Source organism: Amblyraja radiata, chromosome 5 (assembly GCF_010909765.2).
Source record: "Amblyraja radiata isolate CabotCenter1 chromosome 5, sAmbRad1.1.pri, whole genome shotgun sequence".
NCBI lineage: Eukaryota > Metazoa > Chordata > Chondrichthyes > Rajiformes > Rajidae > Amblyraja > Amblyraja radiata.
In genome coordinates this window covers 42,305,343-42,317,769 of record NC_045960.1, presented here as the reverse complement: position 1 = coordinate 42,317,769, position 12,427 = coordinate 42,305,343, and positions in this window count along the sequence as shown.

The window sequence follows — 12,427 nt, the reverse complement described above, 5'->3', positions numbered from 1 at the left end:
CCCCCCCCCCCCCCCAACGGTTCAGCTGGTTAAGGCTGCTCAGTCTGCAACTGAGCCAGATGAACAAAAAAAATCTGGATTCAATGCACCCTTACCATGTAGTGTTGAATTTATGGCATCCAGAGGGAAACGGAATCAGATAATAGAGGAGCACAAGATGATTCCAAGATGCTCTTAATAGATCCTCAGCAATTCCCCTCCATGTCAAATAAGAATGGAATTAATCAATGGTTTGAGAAGAGGAAACAGTCCGAGACACGCCCACCAGTAGAAACATCCTTTCCACATCCACTCTATCAGAGTTTCAGAGGTCCCCCCTCAACCTTTTAAACCAGCGAGTAGAGGCCCAGTGCTGTCAAACACTCAATCTTCTAACATTATAATGTTTTGGATTAGTCTTGTAAAACCTTCATTACACACTTTCCAGCCACTTGTCATTTCCTTTTGAATGGAAGGAACTTGTTTGGAAGGAGCAGGTGCTGGTTTAAACCGAAGATTGACACAAAATGCTGGAGTAACTCAGCAGGACTGGCAGCATCTCTGGAGAAAGGGTCTGAAGAAGGGTCTTGACCCAAAACATCACATATTCCTTCCCTCCAGAGATGATGCCTGTCCCTCTGAGTTACTCCAGTATTTTGTGTCTATCTTCACCATTTCCTTTGCACTTTGGTGACCAGAAAATAATACATAGTGAACCTAGGCAGAAACATTAACACTTTTCCTCATTTAACCAGCTCCTTCATCTTGCTATTATTGAAGGTGAGGTTGTTGTCCTTATACATGTTAATAAGTTCTCAATATCCTACCTGTACATCATTGTTCATGATTCAGCCACCACAGTGGTGTCATCTGCAAACTTGTAGATGCAATTGGAGCTGAATTTGCAGGGCACCAGTGTTGAGAATTATTGTGGAAAAGGTGTTGTTACCCATCCTCGCTGATTGTGGTCCATAGATTAGGAAGTTGAGGATCTAGTGGCAGAGGGGTGGGGGTGGGGGGGTTGAGGTGGTGGTGGTGGTGGGGAAAGAGTTGAGACACATAGGAAAGACCGTGACAAATATTAATATTGTAACTTTAGACTGATGTGCATTGACAATAGAATCTGGGATTAATGGTGTAAGAAGGATCCATCATCTATGCGTACCACCTTCAGCACTGCTTTCAGCCGCTACAGATTTTTGTGCATGCCGTTTGGCATCAGTTCAGCCATGGAGGTGTTTCAGCGCTCCATGGAGCAACTGTTTGACGGATTCCCTTGTGCTATCATCGTGGACGATATCATTGTTGGTGGCAAAGACATTGAACAACATGATGCCAACTAGAAGAAGGCACTCAAGCGTGCCAGGGAAGTGAACTTAAAACTGAATCCCACTTAAAACCGAATCCCAAAAGGAATAGGTGACATTTCAGGTCGAGAAGAAGGGTCTCTACCAGAAACATTACCTATTTCTTTCCCCCAGAGATGCTGTCTTTACCTGTTGAGTTACTCCAACTTTTTGTGTCTATCTTCTCTTTAAGCTGGGGTTGATTGACTGTTTGGCTAAGTAAAGCAAAATTATATCTAACATTCCCAAATAGCAGATGGAACAGAAGTTTTTAAAAGAATTGGATAGAGTAGATCTCAGCTTATTTAATTCTGTGGAGATGTTGAAAATTACATAGGTGACGTGCCTCAATGACTATCGACCAGTGGCACTGGTGCTTTGAGAGGTTGGTTATGGGGCATATCAACTCCTACCTCAATAAGAACCTCGACCCACTACAGTTCGTCTACCGTCATAATAGGTCCACAGAGGATGCGATCTCACTGGCTTTCCATTCCGCACTGGACCATTTGGGCAATAAAAACACTTATGTCAGGCTGGTGTTTCTAGACTACAGCTCGGCGTTCAATACCATCATCCCCTCCAAGCTTGTTACCAAGCTCATGGATCCCTCTGTAATTGGATCCTCGACTTCCTCATCCACAGACCACAGTCTGTTTGAATTGGCAGAAACACTTCATCCTCAGTAATAATCAGTACGGGAGCACCTCAAGGCTGCGTGCTCAGCCCCCTGCTCTATTCACTCTATACTCATGACTGTGTAGCCGACATACTTAAAACTCAATTTTCAAGTTCGCCGAAGACACCACTGTTGTGGGACGAATTACAGATGGTGATGAGTCAGAGTATAGAAGTGAGATCGTCCGACTGACCAAATGGTACCAGCACAACAACCTAGCTCTCAATATCAGCACAACCAAAGAACTGATTGTGGACTTTAGAAGAGGAAGATTGAGGACCCACAATCCTGTTTATATCAATGGGATGGTGGTGGAGAGAGTCAAAAACTTCAAATTCCTGGGCGTGCATATTTCCTATGATCTTTCCTGGACCCAGCACACTGATGCAATTATAAAGAAAGCACATCAATGCCTCTACTTCCTGAGAAGATTACGGAGATTCCGTATGTCAAAGAGGATTCTCTTGAACTTCTATAGGTGCACAGTAGAGAGCATATTGATTGGTTGCATCGTGGCCTGGTTCGACAACTTGAACATCTAGGAGAGGAAAAGACTGCAAAAAGTTATGAACATGGCCCTGACCTCCCCACAAGCGAAGGGATTTATCGGAGTCCCTGCCTCAAAAAGGCAGTCAACATTATCGGAGACCTGTACCATCCTGGCCACACGCTCATCTCACCACTGCCATCGGGAAGAAGGTAACAGGAGCCTGAGAACTGTAATGTCCAGGTTCAGGAACAGCTTCTTCCCTACAGCCATCAGGCTATTATGTTAAACTGAGTTATTTTGTCAGTCCAATTCAAGAAAACTTGATTCAAACCATTGCTGCTAAAATCATTTTTTTATTCTGACAGTGCTGGATAATTCATTAAACCTTCCACCACAGAGCTAGAAACTCTGGGGCAGGTCAAAAAAACTACTGTTTTGACACAAACGTAACACATTATATAGGTATTGGACAATTATGGTACAAAAGGAGTGGTAAACTATTAACCAATCATTATGGTTTACCATACATTTAGCTTATTTGCATTAACCAATCAACGAAATCCTTTCCAGTGATTGACAACACATATAGTCACATGATTTTCCCTTTTCTGGCCCCTTTACAACCTTTTTTCCCTCTGTGGTTTTCTTTAACCTCTTTGCTCAAAATCATTTTATTTCAATGAAGTAAAACCACAGAAATATAAAACTAATTCTCAAAGAACACCTCTCAGAATATAAAATGCACATCATACAGCAATCACACAAGACATACACACAAAACATATATTTTCACTTTAGGAAAAGAAAGTTATTTCTAAAACTTCAGAATTAAACAAAGTTTAATACTCACAATCCTAATTAAACACAATATACTTCACAAATAATTTCCCTACTTCATAGTTAAAATACAGTTACTTATGGATTAAATATGAGCTTTGCCCCATTCTTACAGTGGTAAGAACTTAAGTTATTTCTACAATCCCCAACCACACAAAGGCCACTAATTGTTACATTTGATTGCTTCTTCCCAAGCTCGGGTCTAGTTTAATTACAACCTCCCCCTTCTATCTCTGGACAAAAGGAATGTAAGGCCTCCTCACTAATAGCATTCCACACAGCAAATGGAAGATTATCAAAATAGAGTTACTTTCTCAGTTTTCTATAAACATAAGAAACCACCCTTATACAAAGGTCACACAACCATCACCTATGCCTTATCTCTTATCTCAACACAAATATATTTACACAGTCAAACCAGATCACAGACTATTATCTAGCCTTGGTGCCCAAGACCCAATATAGACAACCATAAATCCCCTTTATGACACACCTGAGCTCAAAGATGTGCCATAAAGAAAGGACACATGATGCTCTTGAGAAGAAACCCATCAATAACCTATACTCTACACACCAAACTAAACCAAATACAACTTCTGACAGAGTTATAGCCACTTCAAAGCAAACAAAGCTATGCCTATTTACATCAACATCTACATGTAGCCATATGTTCTCATATGTGTGTGTGTTCTTTATTTCTTTGTGAGAAAACCTCAGCTCCAAGTCCTTCTCTTGCAACTTAACATAATTTCCTCACACAGAAGTTATCATTTAAGCAATTCTATTGTATAATATTTCCTCAATTAAACACTACAACCTCATAAGCTCTGAACTACAATAGACTATTATTATTATTCCTGCACTGTTATTGTTTGTTTTTTGTTATATTATTTATTCTTAGGCCCCCCTTGGTCATGGCTGACCATGGGTGTCTCCAGGGTTGGAGGATGCTTGTGCTCTTTAATGTGGAGAGACTGGTGCACAGGCAGCCACCACATGGTCCTTGACAGATCCTGGTCAGGATCCAGTGGCATGGAATCCAAGATGACCGGAGACCTTTTTCTGCTGCAGCCTTCATCCGCCTTCCCTGCCATTGTGACGTCCACTAAGGTCAGCCATCATCCTCCGCGTGTTCCACCGTTGAGGTCTTGGTTGGATTTCTCTTTGTCAGAGTCCTCCCCCTCGACCTTACCGCCATGGGTAGCCCTACCAGGAGCATAGCTCCAGACGGCATCGCTCTCAGGATCTCAGGACCACACAATCTTCTCTACCACGACAAGGTGACAACTCACGGAGAAGGATTATGATTATTTATTATGATTACATATTCCGTTGTGCTGCAGCAAGTAAGAATTTCATTGTTCCATCTGGGACATATGACAGTAAAAACACTCATGACTCTTGAAAAGGGGAAGGAGAAAAAAAAATTGCATGGCACTGTTTGGTTAACCATTGCTGAACAACCAGAATTACTTTGCATGAGAAAATTGTCAAGCTGCTTGCAAGATTGATTGAAGTGAAAACTACAAAGACTCTGGAGAATACAACCCCCAGCCTAAATTTTCTGTCTCACAATGTCTTTAAAATAGGTTCTCAAAAGTTTTGATCTTGCCCATGTTTTTAATTGGATCTTTAAATTTAATCCTACCACGTTGACTTTCTGCTCTTCTTGTTATTTCTCCAAAAAGTACTGTTAGGTATCTTGTACAATATATTAGTTGTACAAACATAAGTTGTTCTTGTTCCCATAGTTACAAAGGAGGCGGAAGTCATGAATCTATTTCTAAGAATTGAAGTTGGCCAAGAACGGGTAATGTAAGGTGAGGTGAAACACAACCAAAACACAAGATTCAACATAAACATTGGAAATTACAAACACATGTCAAATATGTATTGGTTAGAAAGAAAGCAAATTTCAATAAGATATCGTCAAAAACAAATTGCTCAGGTGAGTGAAAAGGAAAAATAGCCACTATGATAATAGATCAATAATTGTTAACCTTCAAACAATTATTGTCTGGGATATAAAATATAGACTTGCACGAAAGCTAATTGGGAGTCAATAAAAGTTAATATTTCATTAATAAAACAAAATTAAAATAAGTAAGAAGATAGATCTGGCCAATCATTACACATTAAAAAAAACAGTGTATAGAATGTTTAGATAATAAGCAGAAGTGAAATTAGTACAACAACGGGAAGTGTTAAAATGCATGCCTGCCATTGATGATTGGGTGCATTATTTGCTCCCCTGTTCTCTGAGTGTTATGGTGCAAGTGATGCAGTTACTTTGCTACAGCTGGGAGCTGAACATTTCTGGACATCAATAGCATGACTCAGTATATAAAATTGTAATTGACAACTTCTCTCTAGCTCCACATCTCAGCCTTTCCCTCCCCCTGACCCCATAAGTTCAAGTCTTACTTGAAACTCTTTAGCAAAAAGTCAAGGCTGATATCAAGTACTGCGAAAGTGCTGCAGTATATAGAATGCTAGCTGAAGCAGTATACTGTCAAATTAAATCCAAGGTCTTGCAAGTGGCATCCCCAGGCGCTAATTTGAGGAAGACCACGATAATCATCCTGGCATCCTGCTAGCAGTTATCTTTCACTCAATGACAGTCATTATCACATTGCTCTTTTGAAGAGCTTGCTCTGCTAAAATTGTCTGTTATGTTTCCTACAGTGTAACAGTAAGTATGTTTCATAACTATTGTCTGTTAAGTATTTTGGAATATTGTGAAAGATGATACAGTGTTGAATGTAAATCCTTCTTGATATGTATTTCATCAATCTACTTGAAGGCGATGGAGCAAACATTTGGTATTACCCTTGATATGAAAAGATATATGCTCTATTTTCCTTGAAATAAATAGGACAACAATTACGCAGTATTGAGTAGATAAAATTAAATGAATTCAACCACCTATTTCCATCATAATGTTAAACTACAGAACATTCTGTGCAAATGTTAAGAGATCAAAGAAGGTTGTTAAGGCAGCACAGAGATCAGGGCAGCAGTCCATCTTGCCATCTATCATCATTGGAACATAGAAACATAAAACATATAAAATAGGTGCAGGAGTAGGCCATTCGGCCCTTCGAGCCAGCACAGCCATTCGATATGATCATGGCTGATCATCAACAATCTGTACACCGTTCCTGCTTTCCATATCCCTTGATTCCGTTAGCCCTAAGAGCTAAATCTAACTCTCTCTTGAAAATATCCAGTGAATTGGCCTCCACTGCCTACTGTGGCAGAGAATTCCACAGATTCACAACTCTCTGGGTGAAAACGTTTTTCCTCATCTCAGTCCTAAATGGTCAACCCCTTATTCTTAAACTGTGATCCCTGGTTCTGGACTCATCCAACATGGGGAATACTTTTCCTGCATCTAGCCTGTCCAAACCCTTAAGAATCTTAAATGTTTCTTTAAGATCCCCGCTCATACTTCTAAATTCCAGTGAATATAAGCCCAGTCGACCCATTCTTTCATCATATGTCAGTTCTGCCATCCCGGGAATTAACCTGGTGAACCTACTCTGCACTCCCTCAATAGCAAGAAAATCATGAGTCAGCATGATCTGAGAGAGATTGAATGCCATCCACTGGTGCATCACTGTATTCCACATTACCACCAGCTACTGATCCAGATGTTTTGTAGTTGTGATCAGGAATTCATTGGCTTCAGGAGTTTTGAAATATAGAGAATGTGAAGTATAGGACCAGTAAGTAACATGAGGGATTGCAAATTAGCTTCATGACAGAGAGCAGAGAGAATGAGTAAAAGGTAAACGTTGACACAAGAACATGGGGAGTGGTGGTCGCTAACTGTTAGTCTCAGGCCACTGCTGTTGACAACTTACATCAACAAGTCAGACTTGGAGTCAAGAACAAAAGAGTTGTCATTCAGAAATCTAGTAAGAAATTAAAAGAAACTTTATGCAAACGGTGATGAGAAAGAAATTCATTAATAAAGGGAGTGGTTGAAGTGAAAGGTATAAATGTATTCATGGAGTAGCTAGGGAATCTGTGAGAGAAAGGGGATTAGAGGGCTACACTGATACATTTAAGTGAGGAAGTACGGGAGGAATCTCTAGAGAAGCATAAATGTGGCATGGCCTTCTGTGACAAATGTCCATATAATCCTACAGAAGTGGGTTTTATCATAATTTTCAAGAGAGAATTGGAAAAACATTGAAAAGTATGTAGTGGCCTCTTAATCAAAGCTTTTATCACTTTGGTAATGATTGAGTATACCATAACATGACTGTGATTGCTCAGCTGATTTTATTTTCCTTTTTTTATAATAGGACTAGACCAAGTGCAGACCCGTTGGGTCTGTTCCTGCAACGCGCGGTTGCGAGGGGAGGGGGCGGCCTGACATCATTGCGCAATGCCACGCGCTAGGCGTACGCCGTCAAGGCGCTGTGTACGATGTCAAGACGCTGCGTATGATGTCAAGACGCTGCATACGCCCTCAATGAGCCTGCGGGCCGACAGGCTGTTGACGCGCGGGATTTTCGGACAGTGCAAGCCTGCGGGGATGGTCAAAAGCAGCGGGTGGGGGGACCAGGCGATCTTTGGCTTCGGCCAGCGTGACAGAGCCGGGCCGGGGGGGGGGGGGGAAAGTGGAGGAAGTAAAATTGCTAGCGAAATGGTAAACATCTCTGCGTTTTTGGAGGAGAGCCGGACGGCAGCAGCCGTTATGGTCGCGCGGGGCACGCGATGAGAACGTGCCCAGCGTGAGGCGAAAAAATGAATGAGTGGGAGGGGGGGGGGGGGGGGAAGGAAGGATTTTATTAAAAATGTGTACAGAAAAATGACTAAATTTAATGAGGAGTGGATGAGCGAATGTAAAAGTGAAATCGCTAGCGAAATGGTAAAAATCTCAGGATTTTTGCGTCTTGTTTTGGCGGAGTAACGAATCAAAGGCCAAAAATATGACATACACCTACACACACACACGCACACACAGAGTTTTAATAGTATATAGATAGATAACATGGAGCAATTTTACACTTTTGGTAAATGCCAGTACTGTGGCTGTACTGGAACTCCTTGGCTAGAGACACAGCTGGCAACTGGGAATCCAATGGAGACCCAAACCTTTGTTCCAGTTATTTCCCTCATCGTAAGGAGTGAATTAAGTTAGCTGAAGACCTATATCTGTTAAAGAGGAAACTTCAGGAGGTGGCTTGAATGGATTATTTGCTAGGCATTTCTGAGTTTAGATGATTGCAAATATTTCAGCATGGTTAAGTGGTTAAGCTTCTGAAGATCATTATAAATAGTGACATTAATTGTCACTTAGAAAGAACTCAAGTTAATTAAAAATCTCTCTGACAATCCTTTGTCACAAGATAATCCTTTGTCGAAATAACTAAGTGGATTGATGAAAGAAAGGAGACAATAATTCTGGATTGCTTAGATTTTCTGATTTCAATTTCTTACCAGTATTGAAATGCCACAAATGAATCCATGAATGATTGTTCTGCCGTCTTACATACTCTATTGATTTTACAGCTCTGGTTCTGGCAAGTAATTTCCCTTGCATTGTCACATTCAGTAATTCATTAAAAAAAGTTTCTTACAATATTACGAGCCTGGAATGAATCAATACAAGGTAAGAGGGAAAAATGGGGAGATATTGGAGTGACCTAAAGTGAGCAGCACTCAAGTAGGAATAGGAGACAGTAGAATAATCAGAAGCTTGGAGTAACTGAGAAAGGAGAGGAAAGAAAAAAAATAAGAGAAAGAAATAATCATGTACTGTTGGGAAATGTTAAGGCTGTTATCAAATGCAGTGATGGCAATCGCCCTCCTATTCAGTGACCATGAGGCATTATCTACCAGCTCTTGGTACTAATTTTTATTAAACAATTTTTATGCATAATATTTGTTTGGCTTCTGCATTGCTTCCTTTTAGGTTGTGCTGGTTAGATTATATGTATGAATGCAAATATATTTAAAAGTGGAGCCCCTAACAGGTATTATGTCATTCGACACAATACTTGGTTCATATGTAGGCTGTGAACATAACCTTTTATTGTCTTAATCAATGTTCCATTTTGTTTATTTTTGCAACTGGTTTATATCTGGAAAACAGACCCGGTGCCATTAAAACTTGATTGCTGATGTAAACCATTCAAATACATTGAGAACTAATCATTTGTATCATTTGACTCATACGTATATTAATAGTAGCATAGCATGATGTAGAATAACATAGTTCAAACTTGAAAATGGATAAAAGATCTCTGCTGTTAAACTTTAGGAACAAATCCATGGCTGGTCATGAATAACATGGAGTATGTAAGTCAGAACATTGCTAAGTGTTTATTACAAATAGCCTGAGATTTATTTCCACAGCTGGCATAGCATATAAATAAAATTGTAACATTGCAGTAAGCCAAATATGAATCACATTGATGATGAAGAAGACTGGAACTGTATTCAAATGATCAGTCATGACGACTGGAGTATATATTTAGGAAATATTTTTGATTTCTCATTTATATCTGAGCATATGGACATGATCATATTACCAGATTAAATCATACCTAATATTTATACACCAATAAGATATTAATAATAAACAAGTGATATGATCTTGAGATAGGAATTTATCTATCTCAAGGATTTTTAAACATATCTTTTTAAACAGGTTAATCATGAGCAAATTTACACTTTGCTGACTAATTGCCACTAATATGGCTCAATGGAACTACTTGGCTAGAGGTTCAGGTAGTTCTGAGCATATTCATTGCTCCAGCTGGGATGTTGTCAGAAGCTACATTCTTTATCGTATTGAGCTGCTTATTGGTACCGGTACCCGGACGTGGCGCCGACGGACGAGAAGCCGAAGCAAAGAAGTGGAAGCCAAATAACCAAATGGAAACAAAGTCGAAACGCCAACTAACCGAAAGGCTGGGACGCCTAAATACCCACTAACCGAAAGGGCGGGACTCATAACAGCCAACTAACCGAAAGGCTGCGTCGCCTAAAAGCAAACTCACCGAATGGCCGCTCTGCCGAAACGCTACCTGCCCTAAAGGTGGTGCAGCCTACAGGCCAAAGGACCGACTGCCGCTCAACAGAAAAGTCAGATAACGGACATGATGTTGCCGGGGGGCGGGACTTGTCAGCGATTGGTCCAGACACCCGCGTCCATCACATCACTGTGGAGGGATGAACATTGTCCCGCACCTCCGCTCCACCCGACCCACAGCCCACGGAGGGTGGCGTGGGAGAGTGGGGGCTGTCCCGAGGGATGTGCACCTTTGGCCGCTTACAACTTGGTGCTTGGGTTCAGATTGCCCAGTCACCTATGGCTTGTGTGGGAAAATGAACCCCACACTCCCGTCTCCCCCTTCTCTCTCCCCCTCGCTCTCTCCCTTCTCTCTCTCTCTCCCCTCCCCTCTCTCTCCCCCTTCTCCCTCCCTTCTCTCTCTCCCCTTCTCTCTTTCTCTCTCCCTTCTCTCTCCCCCCCTTCTCTCTCTCCTCCGTCTCCACTGGTGGGAGGGCGGGGGTCATTTTCCCACACAAGCCATAGGTGACTGGGCAATCTGAACCCAAGCACCAAGTTGTAAGTGGCCGAAGGTGCGCATCCTTCGGGACCGCCCCCACTGTCCCACGGCCACCCTCCACCTCATCTCCCCCGTGTGGCCGCACTGTGACGGGCTGTGGGTCAGGTGGAGCGGAGGTGTGGGACAGACTGGTCCCTCCGCCCACCCAGAGTCATTGACTTCGATGCACTGCCATCGGACCCCAACCCCCACACCAGGGTGATCCCCCCCCCCTGCCTCCGACCCCCGGACCCTGACACCCACACAGGGTGATTCACCCCCACCCCGGCCATGGGGACAGGCTGCTCGGGGCATAGTAAATTGCTTTTAAAACATGGGGGGGGCACACACATTGGCCGGGGTGGGAGTGAATCACCCGGTGTGGGTGTCAGGGTAAGTTTGCTTTTAGGCGACGCAGCCTTTCGGTTAGTTGGCTTTTAGGAGTCTCGCCCTTTCGGTTAGTTTGCATTTAGGCGTCCCACCCTATCGGTTAGTTGACGTTTCGGTTTCATTTCCATTCGGTTATTTGGCTTCCACTTCTTTGCTTCGGCTTCTCGTCCGTCGGTGCCACGTCCGCACACTCTTGGTACCATCTGAAATTAATTTAATTCAAACGTATTTACATTGCAGTCTAATCCAATATTCAATGGTATGGGCACAATAACGACGGATTTGATTCAGGGAATCCGACTTCACATTCTAACCCAGTCTTTCATTCAGAAATGGATAATCAATAGAAACAGATGTGGAATTATCTGCCACAGAAGGCAGTGGAGGCCAATGCACTGGATGTTTTCAAGAGAGAGTTAGATTTAGCTCTTGGGGCTAAAGGAATCAAGGGATATGGGGAAAAAGCAGGAATGGGGTACTGATTTTGGATGATCAGCCATGATCATATTGAATGGCTGTGCTGGCTCACAGGGCCAAATGGCCTACTCCTCCAATAGAAATTCCTTTTCTATGTTTCTATGTTTCCACATTACAGATTGCCACATTTCAGGATAGAAATAAGATGTCCCATTCAACTATGGAAAATATATAGATCATAAAGTCATACAGCATGGAAAGATGCCCTCTGGCCCAACTTGCCCACACTGACCAACGGGTCCCATCTACACTAGTCCCACCTGCCTGCCTGACTTTAGCCCATATCCCTCTAAACCTGTCCTATCCATGTATCTTAATGTTTCTTAAACATTGCGATAGTACTTGCAAACATGTTATATGTCTAACACCAACAATATCAAGGAGACCAATTCAGAATTTTCCACTACCCAAACTAAAGGTACAATCACAATGACAAGTTAAACATGAGATAGAAGAAAAATTTGAAGCAAAAGCAGAGTTTTAAGAAATTATCCATACAAATGCATATAATCAGTATAGAAATCATATTTTTTAAATCACAAAAAGTAGGAAATTATCTTTCAGTCTAAACAATTTAAACTCTTTATCATGTTTCTAAAGTAAAATTCTGAGTTCCAAGTTTTAGCTGCAATCAAAGCCTTCGAACAAGTCTAAAGGCATT